The sequence below is a fragment of the Oenanthe melanoleuca genome, chromosome 3 (assembly GCF_029582105.1).
Source record: "Oenanthe melanoleuca isolate GR-GAL-2019-014 chromosome 3, OMel1.0, whole genome shotgun sequence".
NCBI lineage: Eukaryota > Metazoa > Chordata > Aves > Passeriformes > Muscicapidae > Oenanthe > Oenanthe melanoleuca.
In genome coordinates this window covers 29,639,604-29,656,704 of record NC_079336.1, presented here as the reverse complement: position 1 = coordinate 29,656,704, position 17,101 = coordinate 29,639,604, and the positions used below count along the sequence as shown (strand labels likewise).

At 38.2% G+C, this 17,101-nt stretch overlaps 1 protein-coding gene across 4 annotated transcripts in view; it reads left to right on the top strand.

The window, feature by feature from the left end:
* The first annotated feature begins 3,522 nt into the window (after nt 1-3,522).
* FILIP1 (filamin A interacting protein 1) overlaps nt 3,523-17,101 on the top strand; it is a 101,959-nt gene continuing 88,380 nt past the window's right edge. For 2 of the 4 annotated variants that reach the window (XM_056487765.1, XM_056487764.1), the window contains exon 1: nt 3,523-4,012. The gene's annotated coding sequence lies outside the window, so the exon portion shown is untranslated. The remainder of the gene's footprint in view (nt 4,013-17,101) is intronic. The other 2 variants (XM_056487766.1, XM_056487768.1) reach the window with 2 other exon arrangements.

The following is a 17,101-nucleotide window of genomic DNA, read 5'->3' as shown; positions in this document are numbered from 1 at the left end:
AAAATAGACAACTAAACTGAATCTATGAACTAAATGCAGAAATATGTTTCTTTCTTTGGCTATAAAAAATCAGGTGCTGAGATGAAAATATAGCAGACCTAAGATCTAAAAAGCAGCATCAGTTTTTATAAGGTGGCAATAGTATCTGAAAAATTTTAAAAAATCAATATCTATTCCTCCCAAAATACAGATTAGAGGGGGTGCAGCCAAGATCTTATTAATCAAAATATGATTCAACACCCTCCCTTCCAATAAACTGTAAGGAAGCACAAGTTATACTGTGAAGCCAAAACAAAGCTAAAAACAGTAGCATAGTCTAAAATAATAGAGATTTATGGAAGTGAGCAGTAACTATGAAAGCAGGTTATCACAAAACTGTGGTGCATTACCTTTCAAGCAAATGAAGAAATAATTTGTTGGGAACTAAAATATTGATTACATCCTTCAATGCATTTTAAGGAGCAGCTTAATGAAGAACTCACAGTGGTTGCCCACACAGAATTATACATATACTAGAGCCCTTCAAGACATACAGTTAAGAAACTCTAAGTCTATTCACATAGATTTGTTTTCAGTATATTGGTCCAGTCAAGGCTGATGTAAAAGATTTGAAAAGGACAAAGGCAGTAAGCTGTATCTCTGAATGCCTCTAAGACTAAGAGAATGAGATATACTTGTACATCAAAGTTATGGATGGCTGAGAGAAAAATTACATAGTAATACTATTGTATGTGTTCCAGAAAAATCTTATTTACAGGCATAAATTTTAAGGTCAAGAGAAACTGGTAAGGTCAGAAGAAGACATCTGTTTTGATCTTCTCTATAAAAAACCATAGATTTTCTGCTAGTAATTTCTGCCTCAAGCCTGGAATTTCTCTAGAACAGTTCATATCATAAAAAATTTTCTTTCATTTTCTAGCAATGTAAGTACAAAGAATTATGACTGTGTGAACAATGACAGTCCCTCATCTGTTTTTGTGATCAACATTATCTTTGAAAATGGCAACAGATCCTACTGCTGCTCTTTTTCTCTCTCTAGTGCCACATTTTGTTCCCCTTTTTTGCATTGCTGTGGCCTTTGGTGGTTTGGTTGAAATAATACTGAGATATTTGTCTTCCATTACAAATTTTCTTAGAATTATTTACTTTGGGCTGCGCTATTTTCGTGACTTGCTAAAAGGTAACATAATTATCAGAAATTATAAGGAAGCAGCTTTTTAGACTTAGTTGGAGGATGTTGCTAAGACTTTGGATCATGCTCTTTATTAACATTAGGACCTAATGTAGGATGCCAAACTAAAATATCTCTTTCATTGTTTTGCTCTTCCTTTTATTCCCCACCCTCCACAACCTGTCTATTTATAATTATTTTTTCCGTCATTCAGTAGGGGAAAAACTTAGATGAGAACCATTTTCATACTGCACAAAGTTAAAAACTCCACTTCCAGTATTGATGATATATTACACCCTTTCCCATACAGTCTTTATATTTTCTCTGACTCACTTTAGAACCTAATCTATTCTATTTTGCCTAAATTTTTTTCTGAAATTCTCCTGGTGTTAGAGGCTTATATCTATGGTGCACAGCTGGGGAGTGAATTTGCAAGTGTACAAGAATAAGCAGACTTGCACCAGCAGGTCACTATTGAATCCCACCCACAAGGGCTGGCAGCAGAGAATGCCTCCTAAGAAGTTGCATTGTTTTCCACTCAGTGATTGTGCCAGTAACTAATGGGAGAGAAATGTTGAGAGTTGTTTGGTTTTTTCTGAGATCTATAAGCCAAGTTAATTGTTTTGCTTGCCTGATTTATTGTACTTGAATGAATAATGTACTGTTAATGCTGCACTTTGAGCAAGAATTTAAAGCCAGAATAGTCAGAAAGTTACTCATCTGGTTGGAGCACCTAAATTTTATATGAGGGAACTAAGTTGGAGATTCTTTTTAGAGTGTGGATATCTGTATCTCACTTCAGTTCAAAGTGGAAGCATATACCAACAAACTTTATGCCAATATATTTTGTGTCTCTAAAATAATTTTCCATATAAATGTTTCTGAAAAGCAAAAGTTTTCTCATTTTTATACATTCTAACTATTCTGTCCAAGTAAAATATTGAAATGCAAATGGAAATTAGTGATTATTGCTTGGTCTCCAAAACAAAATATATTTGACATGATGGAAGCGTTTGGGGCTTTCATAAATGTGTCATCAATGTCTAAATATCAGTTGCTTGACATAATACCTAATATTTACTTCATTTTGTCTTTATGAGCAACTTGGGAATGAAAATATGTTTTCATTGTTCCTTGCTTGTTTAGATAATGACACAGATCAAGCAGAAGTCATTCCAGAGACAGAGTTAGAGCACCAGGCTACAGCTAATCCCACAGCTGCTTCCCATAAGGGCTTGTACTCACCCTCTGGTGCCTCATATCCCTGTGGCCAATTATGTTCCTGCATGCTGAACTTGCCACAGTGTGATACCTTTTCACTCCCCATCCCACTGCTTGCAGCAGACCCAGCATCACTGCAGGGTACTGTTATGACCTGTCTCAATCTTTTTTTTTGCTCTGTAAGGTTGGTGTGTCCTCATATATAAGTGTCAACAAGCAAATTCTTTAGCATCATTTTGCCTTTTTTCTTTTCTGTCTTCTTTCTTCCCTGCCTCTTCATCCAACCCTAGATCAATATCACAAATCATCCCTAGAGAAAAGCTTTCCAAAGGAAGCTCTTTCTGCATTAAACTCTGAAGTGTTGCTCAGATGAGCACAGAGCTGTTTGGGTAGGGAATTTGCCTTGCCAGAGACGTTTACAGAGGCTGCCATGAGATGGTAGAACCTTATTTCAGATCTGCAACATCTTTGAGTCTTGGTATCATGACAGTTTGTGGACTGAAAGCTGTCCACTGTTACTGCTGGTCTGTTGATTGAGAGACTTATGGCTTAGAATTAGGAGCAGTAATTAGATCCAGAAGCAAGTGTGGATACATCAGAATACATACATCCCTGGAGTAAAGTGTTCCTAACACTCCTATCAAACCAAATTTGATTTGTGTGGCTTTCTTTTCTTCACTGAGAGACAGTGTAGGAATAACTGCAGGAAGCTCTTGGTCTGGGAGAAAAAGGTTGTCTTTGGAATAAATATCACAGTGAAAACTTTCCACCCTAAGCCTTTCATTAATTTCTCCATGTCATCTTAGTATGTTTAAACTCTGTAAGAAATTATGCTGCAAAAAGTTCTTCCCACGTGTAATTTTTCCTCAAGTGAAGTGCATACCTTTCAAATTATAAACTTCCTACTTGTCCTAGGAAAATTCTCACTGTATAAATAATTGAACTCATCTGCAGTGAACACAAGTATCCTTTCTCTAGCAGTCTAAAATATATGCCTAAACACACATCTTGTACTTAGTGCTTTAAATAGTAATTACTCCTGTGAAGTCACTGGAAGCCCTTAAAAGGGTTTGACAGTTTCCCCACAATCTTTCAGTGAATGTAGTAGCTGGGCTGTGCAGTGCAACATCCACTGATAATTCAGCAGCTGAGGAACTCAGCAAAGCCTGCTCCAAACTTCTCAGCTGTTGACAGGCTTGACTTGCTGAGAACACTGGTTAAATATAGCACAAGCGAGCTGAGCTCAACAAAGTCATTGCTGTAACACTGTGTGAAGAGACCAGAAGAGGGGAAATACAATCTGAGAACTAAACTGCCAAAGCCTAACACCACCTAGCAACAGTTGAAAAAACTTTTAAACAAAAGTCTGGGTGAGACACAGACAGAGTATACCTCCTACTTCTCCTGCCTGGGATTTCTGCGAGAAGCAGCTCCGGTCTCCTGTTCTCCACCTTTTTCCTTCCTTACTTCAACTGCTGGTAGACCCAGAAAAGTGGGAAAAGCTTCTATATTTGTACTCTCCTCAGCTGGATCACTCTACTCCTGTGGTAGTGCTGTGGGAAGGGCTACTGTGATCTTGCAAGTCTAAAGGATATATCCCTAGGTCTGTGTTGCTGACAGGTAAGACTGAGTTAACCACTCCATCTTTTTTTTTTTTTTTTTACAAGAACCTTTATTTTCTAGCGTCTTTTTTACAAATTTTTCTTAATATCTAATTGTCCAATGAACAACCTTCTGAATTATTTGGAAATGTCAATAGATGAAAGCTGGAATAAAAGCCTTAGAGGGGTTTTTTTTAATGTTTTCATGATAAAAAAGCATTGCTTAAATAACTTTTGCGGTCCTGAGAACAAACATGATGAAGTAGCTTGTAGTAATATGAAAAAATGTGCACAGATTTTGACATGTATCTTGTTTATATCTACTTACATGCAGACAGAAGACAAATCAACATTTAATAATAGAATACATGTCATCTCTGACCAGTGACAGTCCAGCAGCTATTACAAACAGTCACAAACTGTGTGATAAATAAAAGGAAACAGCCATTCAGTAACAGGAGTAACCAAATACTTTGTGGCCCAGAGCATTTTTACTTTTTGTTTCCTTGCTAACTTTTAGGACACACCTGGTGCCTTTCATGCTACCTTTGTGACAACTGCTCTTGGTTATTTACACAGAATGAATATTAATCTCTGCTGCTTTGATTAGCAGCACCATCCTAAGGACTGACCTCATGTTCATTGTACCTGTGTGCTTGAGCTGGGTCATTGTTGTTAAAGTGTATTTTTCTTTTAGTGAAATAAATGAGAAACCAGTTCTGAGATGTTTTACCCTGACAGCAGGATGGAAGCCTGTTTGTTGCTGGAAATGCATATTGCCCCATAGTGGTCTTGTAATTTAGGAGAGGGACTGCTTAGTGTGATTTATTTGTCTTAACTGACAAAAGCTGTTTGATCAATTGGAGAATGAATTCCACTTCTCCCTGCCACTTCTTTTAAAGCTGTTTTCTGCAAACAAAAGAAATCTAGTACTCATGAATTTTTATGCTGATTATAAGTTCATATGCAATATGAATTCAGTTATGAAGGCAGAGATTTAAAGAATGCACTTACCCTGTGCTAAAACCCTGTTCACAGATTTATGTAGAATTGTCTCAGATGAAAAATATTTGTCCTAAAGAAGGAATGAGCTGACTGTCTGTGGTGTTTGACACTTAGTCTGTGGACTCTGAGACTGCCCCAGGGAGATGAGAATGTCTTGCTTTAGCTAAATAATTCTAGTTTCATCCCTTCATACTACAAAAATGACATCAATACCACATCTTAGTAGTGGATGGTTTGGATGGAATTAAAATATTCTGAAGCAACTTGTACTTGGTGACTGAGAATGTAACTGCCTGTGAAATGATAAAGTATTAGGATGAAAGAAAATTCTTAAAAGCAAAAAGTCATACCGTGCATTTTATTTACTTGGAAAGGGGCACACTAAAGCACTAAACAAACACATTTTGGCAGCTATCATTTAATGTGATAATCATTATTGTGGAATTACTAAAGCATTGTGGTATCCCAAATCTAAGTCTCAAAAGGAAACTTTGGAACTACTTTTTAATAAGGACATACCCTGAGAAAGTTATTTTTTAATAAGAAGGCTACACAGTGGAAAATGAAACTAAGACAATATATCTTTATCATCTTGACATTAGAGTGAAAATTACTGTTTCTTCTCTTTAATGAAATATCTGGCAAATTAAATTGTGGAGAAATGACAAATTTGATCTTCTGAAAATACAGAGATGGCAAAATCTGTGAAAATGCTATGGTAATATTTTTGGTTTTTAGTTGTTGCTCAGTGTAATGAGTGGTTATACAACTTCCCCTTTTTTGCACAATTCACTTTTAGCAAAGTTTTTTAAACCAGAAGGCAAATTATTAGCCTGATAACTGTCAAAGGAAGTGACATTTGAACAGTCTAACAGCAACTTCAAAGTCTAACACATGGAGCTGTGATTTTACGTACATCTGTCTTCCTTTCCACTTCAAAATGGAGGAGGAGGCTAAAATTACTCTTTTCAACAGGTGTCCACAAAAAAGGCTCTGGGATTTTCCAATCAAATCTGTGGAATATATAATGTGGCTATTCAACAGATGGTTTCATATTTGAAAGATAGCCAGTTCTAATGACTACAGTGAAACCAAGGTCAATTCTATATCAAATTGAAAAGTCTTTTACTTTTTGGTGATACACTCCATTGTAGTGATTTTTGTGGAAGACAAGTAGACAGACATAAGATACCCATTTATTTCTCTCCTTTTTCAGAATTTTGATTTTATTTATATTTACATAACTGTGGTGCCTATCATGGTTCTAAAGACTTCTTCCAATCTGAATTCGTTTCCAGACTCTGTTGGTGACTTTTTTGATTTTATTATAATATTTTCATGGTTATAGTTATTATATATTATTTAATTGTTATCATAATTTTGTTATAATTTTAGATGATCTAGCCCTGGCTAAAGTCACCATCTTAACTGACTCTTTTCGTCACCTCAGTCATTTAATTTCTTTACAGAGGATCTGATTGTTTTTAACACCAAATTCAAAGACTTGAAATCCATCTTCAAAGCTCAGCACTGTCTGTCCCTGCTTACACATGCCTTGATTTCCCTGAGCTCCTCTGCTCATATCTGGCCTGTTGACCTTTGGCTCTGGTGCTTGCTTGTACATCCTTTGTGCTCCTGGCTTCAGTGAGCTTGATGTTACCTCACCACATCTGAGTCTTCTGTAGTGCTGCTCACTGTCACACCTGACACACATGGACAGAGTAAACATTAATGTTAACAGAACTGTGTCAGCCAAAGTGGCATTCCTGAAGAAACAGATGTGCTTCCTGCAGGCAGCCTAAGCATCAGCATATAGGAAATCTCTGTTTTGCTCCTCTGGGTTACAATTGCACCACTATATCCATTTCCATAATAAAAGCTTCTGGCTGATAGAGCTGTATCAGTGAAACTCCTCCTGATACAGGACATTTCTGTTGGAAGAGATTCCACACATGCTTAATTTAAGGCTTTGGTAATCTTATCTAACTCAGTTCAGGTACCCCAGGCAGAAAATAAGAATGTGCCTCAGAGCTGTGCCAGTCAAAGGTCAGGTTTATGCCACTGAATGCAGAGTGAGGTTTCCTTTGAATTTAATAACATCAGGTTTTAGTAGTCAGGAATTAGCGGATAAATTTCCAGTCCCCTCAGGATCATTTAATGAAACGGATCATCTCTATTCCTGTTCAAATATTTTTTTTTTAAGAGATAATTTACTTTTCCTCTAATTTCCTGTTTCTTTCCTTCCTTTCTCAAGCTCTGTCATTGCAGGTTGCATTTTATTTAAATGTATAAACTGAAGTTGGGGCAGGGGTTTTGTCCTTCTACATATCTAAAATGGCCATTGGAGAAATAAAGTGAATGTTGGTGAAGAAGCCAGATGAAACAACATAACAAATTAGAAGAAATTCCATCTATTCATACTTCCTATTTCACCAAAATGTTTAGTATAAAAAACCTAGGATAAGAACTGCAAGCTAGAAAGATAAATAAGGATATTCTACTGTATAGAGATGTTTAAATACTTCTTTACAAGAAGCCCATATGTCTAAACTTTTCAGCTTCATCATCTTATTGTGGTAGTTTTCATTTTTAGCCTTTTCTGTTTTCCTTTCTCTCATTGTTTTCTACAGAAAGTTGTTTCCTTATTTTATACAGAGTATTGGTAATTATTTGGGGACTACAGGCTTTTCTTCTTTTTGGAACATATTGGATAACTGAGAAAACAACCAATTCATGAACTATTAAGATTTTTTTTTAACCTCTCTTTTTCTACTTAGTAGCCAGTTTTTGTACCAAGCTATTGACACTAGAACTTGTAACATGGTCCTGTAGTTATGCTTTGAGGTGAAGGGCAGAAACAATTGTGCTTGTGTCCTGCTCAGGAGGGACAGTGAGAGTCTCTGATCATGTTGAAAATGTGTGATGCCTCATGTATTTGTGAAAATCCTGCATTTCAGGACACTTGATTAGATTTTCCGTTTTATTTTGGGTCTTTGCACCTACTCCTCCTGCTTCTGCAGATAATTTCTATATTACTTTTTATTTTCAGCATCATAGTAAAATAAGTACTGATATGAGTGCAAATAGAAAGTCTTCCTAAGTTGGGACAGCTGTGCTTTTTTTTTTTAATTCAAGTTGGCTTTGCCCTGTGATTCTTGTTCTGCTTTGTCTAGACCATCACTAAATCTTTTCCACAAGTAAAGCATACAAACTGTATCTTTAAAGGTGATCTGCAAGATTACACAGCATCCTTCACAGTTTTACACACTCAGAAATACAGAGAAAAGACAATTCAAATCTTAATTAAACCTTCACCAGAAACGGGAGGACGTGTGTGCATGTGCACATGACTTTTGCAAGGAAGGAAATGTTTTTTGGCACAACAGAATGCTTTGCTGAAGGAGTGGGACAAACATCCAAAGCAGAGGGAAATAGGCTGGAGCTTGTACTTTTTCCCTTAAATGGACAACCCCTCTGCTTGCTGTGTGCTGACAGAGCAAAGGGGGGTGTGAATCTGAAAGATCGCTGCACTTTGTCCAAGTGAGCGTCATTTCAGAGCTGATAAAACGACAATTAAAATCTTAATGATCTAAGATGTAGCCAAAGTCATTCTGATATAAACTGGTGGGGGTTCAAAACAAGAGCAGAAACTTTGATGAATTTGCAATAAATTTGTCCAGTTTGATTCATACACTTTTAGAGCTCTGTTATACAATCATGGTTACTTTCTTCACTTTTCCTTTCTGGGGAAATGGTGACAAAGAGTGTAATGTTATGTGATTTATGCTGTTCAAAAGTCTGCTCCAGCACATATGTAGAAGTGATATATTGGAATATAAATCCATTTTCTATCTGAAGTCCACAGTATTTAGAGGCTTGTATGTTTGAGGGAGGGAGGTATCTCACTGACTAGTGTGCTATGGTTTTCGACAGCAAGAGCTACAGCTTCGTTAACAAACTTAAAAAAAAACCCAACTGATAAAAAATTGATTTTATTGCAGTAACAGAATAGGGTGGTTTTTTTTAGAAACTGGTTTTAAGGCTGCTCCTATTATAAAAAAAAAAAAAAAAAAAACAATTGAAAATGAAAGGTCATGTGTCCTTGGTAGAAGAATTCTCATTAAAGTTTATCAGCCTGCTTGCGTTTTTCAGAAAATATAAAGCAAATGAATGCAACAGAAAGCAGAGACTGCTTGCATCAGTGTGATGGAATTGCTGCCAACTTGCCTTGTTTATCTAAGAGATCTCTGTGAAAATAAGGTCTTTCCCACACAGGCATGAGTCATAGGATGTAATGCAGCTAAGCAGACTTGCTTCAGCTTTCTAATGTGCACAAATCTAAACTAACCTGTTTTAGTGCCTGCTCCTGTAACTAGATGAGATCTGAGCTGACAACAGGAAGGGAGAATTAATGGTGAGTTCATGGTGCTATTTCAGTGCAATAACCTGAATGCTAAGGAAACGATGCAATTTCCATTTATTGGGAAAACTGCAGTTACTGTGACAACAAATATACACTGAAAAAAACATACACAATTTATCCTCAAGTTCAGACTGGTGAGCATAGTAGAAAGGGTATTCATAAAATCTCACACTATCTAGTTATGTGTCTCAAATAACATCCTTACTTTTAAAATATATAATCCAGATTGTTCAAAAAATAACCCTTTAAAAGCTATAAGCAAGGGCATAAATAAAAAATAGGAAAAGAACACATGGTTAATGATGACTGGTTTAGTGCAGGGCTGACTAAAATTTAATTGAGCGTATATTTCTCATCCTGAGGTTATTCAGTTCCTGTGACTGTCATTCATAGTTATCCCAAAAATCTCACTTGTCTCACCCTCTGTAATTGCAAAGCCTCTTGGATCTAACTTTTAAGGTAAAGGCTACAGTAGTTCTTCTATAGCATGTTATTTCTCTTTTTATTTTTCAACAAGGACTTCTGTAATGAAGTATACATTTTATTCCAGTAGGTAAGGATTTCAGTTCCTCAGTCTGATAAAATACTTTAAGGAAAACGATACATTCCAGTTTTTGACTCTGGGAGATGGCAGGAAGGGAATGATGCCGTGCTGGATGTCCTCAGGCATGTCAAACATAGTGCAGGACAAGATGTCCCTGTGCACAGAGGGACACACATGGCAGCAGCTCCTGAGTGCCAGGGAGCCTCGTGTCCTGAGGCAGCTGGAGCTGTGGGAACCCCTGCTGCTTCCAGTGGCACGAGACAAGGCTGGAATCCAAGGCACAAAAGGCATCAGAGTGCCAGCAGTAAAAGGCAGGGTCACAGCAGCATATCCTCTGCATGAGGGGTGCCACTTATTTACAGAACCATAATTCAGGTGGAAGGAACTGGCAGAAATCATCCAGTCTCCCTCCAAGCAGGGCTATCTCCAGAGTCCGATCAGATTGCTCAGGGCTTTGATTATTTTCGTATATCTTGGGTATTTTTCATTTATAGATATTCTAAGGTCTCTCATCTTTGTGATCTTTGGATCACAAAGTTTTGGACATGGCTGGCTATGGAATATTTTGCAAGAAATGACAATCAGTGTATCAAAATATATAATACACTGAATAAAAGATTCCTTAGGATTTGGGTGATAGTAACAAATCACAGCTCTTTGGCACTTTCAAAATTGCAGAAAACCCGCCTGTAGTGGGGTTTTTTGCTTGAATTTTTTTTTAATGTCTGATGTGTTATGTTCTAAAATAAGAATAATAAGGACAAAAAAATCTTGTATGCAATGTTTTATCTTAGTTTACTCCAGCTTTCAGAGTACACACCCTCTTCCTTCCGCCTGCTACATTCTGTTTGAAAGCCAAACATTTAGAATTAGGCAGCATTGAGGTGCCATCTTTCTACAAAGACAATTCCAAAAAACATTAAGTATATTCCATCCAGGTAGTTCAATAAGCTGCAAGTCTAGGATTGAGAATGTAAGTAGTAAGAAAATAAGTATGCAAGGAAGGATAACAGAGATGCTGCTTTTGAGGAAGGAAACTCTGGAGATTGTTTCCACTGCTGAATTTCCTTTTCTCACTGAACATCTCTTCCCAATTGTATCCTAATCAGGAGCAGAACATGATGCACATATGGCAAACAGGATTCCTAGATGGAGTTCTGGTCAACCTGAGACTAGCTTAGGCTAGTTTAAAAAGCCCAACTTGTGGAAGCATCTAAATTTACCTGTTAGTGACTACTGTAGCATGAAACAAGGACAAAGCAGAGGCCTTGTGGCACTCAGTCTTCTCAAATAGGATTTCTTATACCTACTAAGAATAACCACTGAAGACAGTTAACTTTCTCTTTAGATAAATAATGTTCCTAAAACTGGAACTTTAACTAGAATATTGTCATCATCTGTACCTATGGAAGGAAAAAGGAGAGGGAATTCTCATGGTGGTGTACAGAGGTCTCAGATCCCATTGTACTTGTCTAGGGCAAACTCAGCACTTGCTGCAGAGGAACTGGAGTGTCTTGCACACACACACTCATACACCCTTTTTAATTAAAAAAACTGCCATAAGCTTCAGTGGGGTTAAGTTAACTAGAAAGGTAGTGAGATTTAGGAAGAAGAGTTCATGCTTTGGAAGACACCAGAACAGACAGGAATGGCTGTAGCAGGAGCTCAGGAAGCTGAATGTTTTAAAGCTGAACTCTAAACCTCTTAACCATGAATTTCCAGGTAAACATCTTTAACTATACTCCCTTGTATCCTCTGGGCAGGGGTTTCAAAAGTAGCTAGTGGGTTGGAGAAAAAAAAACCTAAATTGATTTTCCTTTTCTTTCAGAGAATGTGTTCTAAAACCCCAAATTATTTTGGAACAGCTTTTTATTAGAAAGGTAGAGGAGGTGCAGTGTAAGTGTACAGAATTCCATCTATTTGCAAATGAAAATTTACAGAGCTTACACAACAGGATTGTAGTGCTGTGGTACTTGGGGGCCCAGGAGGAACTGTTCAGAGCCCTCTCTGTGATAGTGACACAGCTGCCTCATTCCAAGAAAACAAACTCCCTGCAGTGATATAAGTTGCTAGCCCCTGTTCAGTATCACTACCAGCCACACAACCTTTATCACTACAGCTCTCTGAGAACTAATGGAGTGAGAGAAATATGTGAGAGCTGTAGACACTGTAATGAATTTCTCCTTAGCTTAGCACAAAAGAAGCCTAGGAAAATAAACAGAAATAAACTGAATAATCTAGAAAAGTGTTCAGTGAATACTCTCAACATAACAGTTTGTAGCAGTTTTTTAAGGAATAAGTAGAATGGAACAGTTCTATAGGCTGTTGGTGTGAGCTCCAAAATTCCCTCCAGGGTAGCAGTGAGTGCCTAGAAATAAGGCAAGCACAATTGCACGCAAGGAGGGTTAATTTAGTTACCACCAGCACTAGTTGTGTAAACAAAGTCTAACTCAGACTGCAAGAGTGTGATTGAACTGCAGGGCTGTAAGAGTAGCAGGACATCTCAGATTCCTTATTCACCAGAAATGCTTCGCTAAACTCAGGTTCTCGCTCCAAAATATTAATGTCATGTTTGAATTTTGTTGTTTAAAATAATGTTAGCATTAAAATGTGAGGTGATAGTTGTCATACCAAGGAGGGGGAATGCTGCTTAAATTGCTGACTTTCACATGGGTGACTCCCTCTGTGACTCTCAGCAAGTTACTTTTCCACTGTTAATAGCAACCTGCAATGTTACAAGAATAAACAGAGTAGTGACTCTGACACTCTGAGATGTTGCAGTATTGAACATCACGTCAACAGCTTTGAATAAGAAGACTTAAATAGCCCTCCTTGGAAACCAGATTCTGCAGGGAGAAGTAGGAATAGAAGTTGAATTAGCCTGCCTGACAAGAATATGTATTTTTAGAGGAGCTCCCCAGAGGGAAGCTTAGCTGTGCCCTGAGTTGCAGGACACAATTAATCAACCATACTGGTAAAGCACAGCAAGAAGAAGGGAGGAGGAGGACCAGGGATGTGACCAGTAAGGTTCAAGAACAAAACTATACCAGAATAGGGACCAATGTCAATACTAAGATGTTTCAGGAAAATCAAAATCTCTCAGGTTCAGTTGTACCAGAAGCAATGCACAGGGCAAAGAGGGTGCTGTCAGCTTGTTGTTATTTTGGGAGGACAAGCTCTCTAGTACAAGGAGACTGCTGGGAAAAAAATAATCCTGAAGGAAAAAGAATCTTTGAGAGAAGGGGTGAGCTGAACATGACTGCCCAAATTAGCTGGAGTTTGGCAGCTCTGGAGCCACTATGAGGCTGTGGGAAGGGAGGAAGAGGAGCACCTGGAAAACAGAAATGTCCTGTGCTGCTGCCTGTCTCTTGGCAAGCTCAGCAGGTAACCAGTGTCTCCAGTCATACCTGCTCTGATAAAGCAAGGATGGCAGCTCAGGTGACTCTTGATAACTGGGATTTTTCATAAGGACTTACCAAGGAATTAAATTGCCATTACATGATGCTCAGCTTTAATTAAAACCAGAGAAAATTAGGAAAAAAAATAAAACAGTTCTGATGTCTTCAAGGAAGTTGAAGTCTCTGATATCTAGATAATCAGGTGCTGTGAAAAACAACTGTAGAAGATTTTCTCAAGATTTTGCATCTGTGTGGTTGGGAATTCCAGGAGGCAGAAGGGGCAGTGAGTTTGGGAGCAGGGCAGAGTCTCACCCTTACACCATTTACCCATTGCTCAGAAGAGGCCACAGCTGCTGAAACATGGCCAAGGGCAGCGTGGGTGTGCCACACTGTGCCCAGTTGTGGTGGAACAGCAGTGACAACTGCACAGGTGGCCTCAAAACCAGCCCAGGTCAAAGCAGGAGCTCTGGAAATAACCTCTTAGTTTAGTTGTGAGCCTCTCAGACTGGGGAGAGAATGGGGTAATAAATGACCCTTCCTTGGTTTTCATGAAAGGGAGCTCAGGTTTTTATTGTGAAGGTTCTCCTGAAAAAGGTGCAAAATGTGGAAATGTAGCAATTATGTCAAGTTGGACTGCATCATCACCAGTCCTTTATTAAAGCCTTTTCATGCCTTCTTTCAGGCCACTCTGACTCCTTTTCTTACAGGCAGCTCCACACAACACTGACTCCTCTCTTCAAGTTTCCCTCTTCCTTCTGCATGACTGGCTAAACCTCAACCTGTCCCTTACCTGGCTGCCTAACCCTATTTTTCTCTTAAACATCTTCTTACCTTGTCTGTCCCTTACAAAACTGCATATCCCTTCATCCTCACAGCACAGCCAGCAGGCTCCATGCCAAACTGCAGCAGACTCTCAGTCTCCAACTCCAACTCACCTTATGGCCAGCTGACCCCACTCTTTTATCACACCCATCCTCACTGGGCAGGCAAGGCTGTCTCCACTTCTCTGCAATCAGTAGAGCTGTTATCCATTGGGAAAGATTGCCTTCTGCACTATCCTTACAAATTATTCTCCTACATGGAAGTCCAAGCAGTCACCCACATTCTGGGTTTACCTGCACAGAAAGATGGTCTGCATGTCCTGCTCTGCTGGGGAGGAGTGAAAGCTGTAGCCCCCTTTTGGGGAATGACACAGGGAGGGGTTGAGGGAAGATAAGGAAAAGACACCTACCAAAAAAATAGTGATAAAATCAGCCTTGTGGGGTAGTTATATTCAGATGCAAGAAAGGTGTGGAAAGGAAAAGAAACCAGTAGTTTATTTTAAATGATCCTAGTTAATTTCACTTAAAAATGCCAGGTTGTTGACCCACATTGACTACATGTAGAATGTTCCAAAAAGGAAAGGAAGTTGCATATGTACCACGTACTGAAAAATAACAGCATTTCAGCAAATGCTTCATCGTTGTGGAGAGTGGAGCTTCTCCCCATGTGCACAGTGCTAACACCCGTTCTCTTACCAAAAACTCATACCATACTACAGCAGAATATGAGCTCAAAATGTCTGTTTAAAGTCTCACAGCAAATTGTAGCACATCAGGGAGGCTTTTTTGGTTAGTTGTTGGTTGGTTGGTGTGTTCTTGCTGTTGCTGTTGTTGGGTTGTTTGTTTTTGTTGTTTTTTTTTTAATTGAGGGGTATGGGATTGGTGGGGTTTTTTGTGGGATTGTTTTGTCTTCTTTTCATAGTGAAAGAACAAAGTTAAGCCCTCAGGGTTTTGAACCTACTGTGTCATGGCTGAACCTAATATCTGATCTCTAAGCTTCCCTGCACAGCTTACTTCATTGCTGTTTTCCTGATGTAAAAACAGGGGGCCCTGAGAAACCAAGAGGTAATAATCTCCTTTCAGGGTGGTCATTTGGTTATTCCTTGGATCAGGCAGCTTAAGATGCTTCAAAACAACTTAGTGTATTTCCTCCAAAGGATGCATATACATCTCATCTCTGTGTGTCTGAGCCCCTCTGGCCTCTGTCCAGGAACATCCACATTTACTGACTCATGGCAACTGTTCCCTGTCTGCTTGTACTTCATTAGCAGCAGCTCAAAAATCAGGAGCAATATTCTGCTGTTGTGTAAGTTTACACACTGCCACACACTTTATTACATTTATCTTGGAATTCAAGATCCTGAAGAGACCACTGCTGATTATTATTTTCTTTAATGACAATCCAAAAAGAGTTTAAGATGCTATTCTTTAATAAATACCTTCAGGATAACTTAGTATCTTTCTAATTAAATTATCTGAAAAGGAGGAATGAATCCTACAGAAGCAGTATTAAGTGAATATTTTTCTTCCAGCTGAGAAACATGGTTAAGATTTTTTATTGACATATCAGTTTTATTGCTGTATCAGAACTTACAGAATAAAATGGTGAGGGCAAATTTAAAGCTAGAGAAGCAGAAAACAATTAGTAGAGAAAATTACATGTTAAAGGTTTAGTAACATACTTGTCAATACATCCTTTTCTAAATAGCTCTTCTTTACTTGCATCATATGTTTACTTGCATATAAACATTTGTTTATAACATTGTAAAAGCAGTAGCATTATCAATTGGCTCAATTGACTTAGAAAATAAATGGTCCTTGACTATTACTGGAGTTCATTAAAAGAGAACTCTTGTCTGACTCTAAAATCTATTTTGGAGCTGAGGCTGCTCCACTCCCCAGCTTGTGGCATGATGCAGCTGCTATCCCTCCAATATTTGTGCTGACAGCTACAGCTGACAGATAACATTTCAGTTCACCCCAACATCAACTGTGTCTCAAGGCTCCCTTAGGCTGAAAATGTGGCTGTACCTGCATCACAGTGCAAGTCTGCAAGTGTGCAATTATCCACTGGGCACTTGTAGAGGACAGCAGACACAGGGCAGGGGGAGCCCATCAGTCATCTCATCTGTGAATGCTGCAACAGCTTCTCTTCTTTCTCTTCCTTCCTTCTCCCACATCCTATGAAAATAGGCACCTGAGCCTGGGAATAAAAATAATTTTGCATATACAGATCTGCAGTATGTCAACTGACATTTTACATTTTACATTAGTTGTCACCTTGTATTTTTAATTTAGTTATATTTGTTACTATAGACAATATAAAAGTTATTTTGTCTGTCTTAATGTATAATTTCCTAGCAAACAGGCTTTGATTTCTTGGTCCATATGGGTTTTCAGATCATAATCAAACACTCAGTAATACTGTTGTGATCCACCCACAAAAGGAACTTTTCACAAATGCAGGACTGTTTTCCTCCCTGAGAAAAACAAAAACATTTACAGTGCTCCCAGTTCTGTCCTTGAACATCCATATCTCTTAGAAAGAAGAAGCTGAAGGGCAGGTAAGCAATCAACATGTAAGAGAGAGAGACAAAAGTGAGAAGGAGGCATTGCTCAATCAGTCCTTCAGAGAAATTCTCAGGAAAATTAAATATTATAAATCTTTACTTTTTTGATTGATGGCCCAATTAAAAAAAGAAAAACAAAGGAATGCTTTGCTTTGTTTTCTGGGTTTGGGTTTTTTTTTTTTTTTTGTTTGGTTGGTTGGTCGGTTTTTTGTTTGGTTGGCTTTTTTTTAGGATTTGCAGTGAGATCCATTAGCTTTTGTTTGGATTTAATATCTTACTAACCTTAAAAATACTGCTTTTATTATGCTTTTATTTATGCTTATATGCTTTTATTACTTCTATCAAAA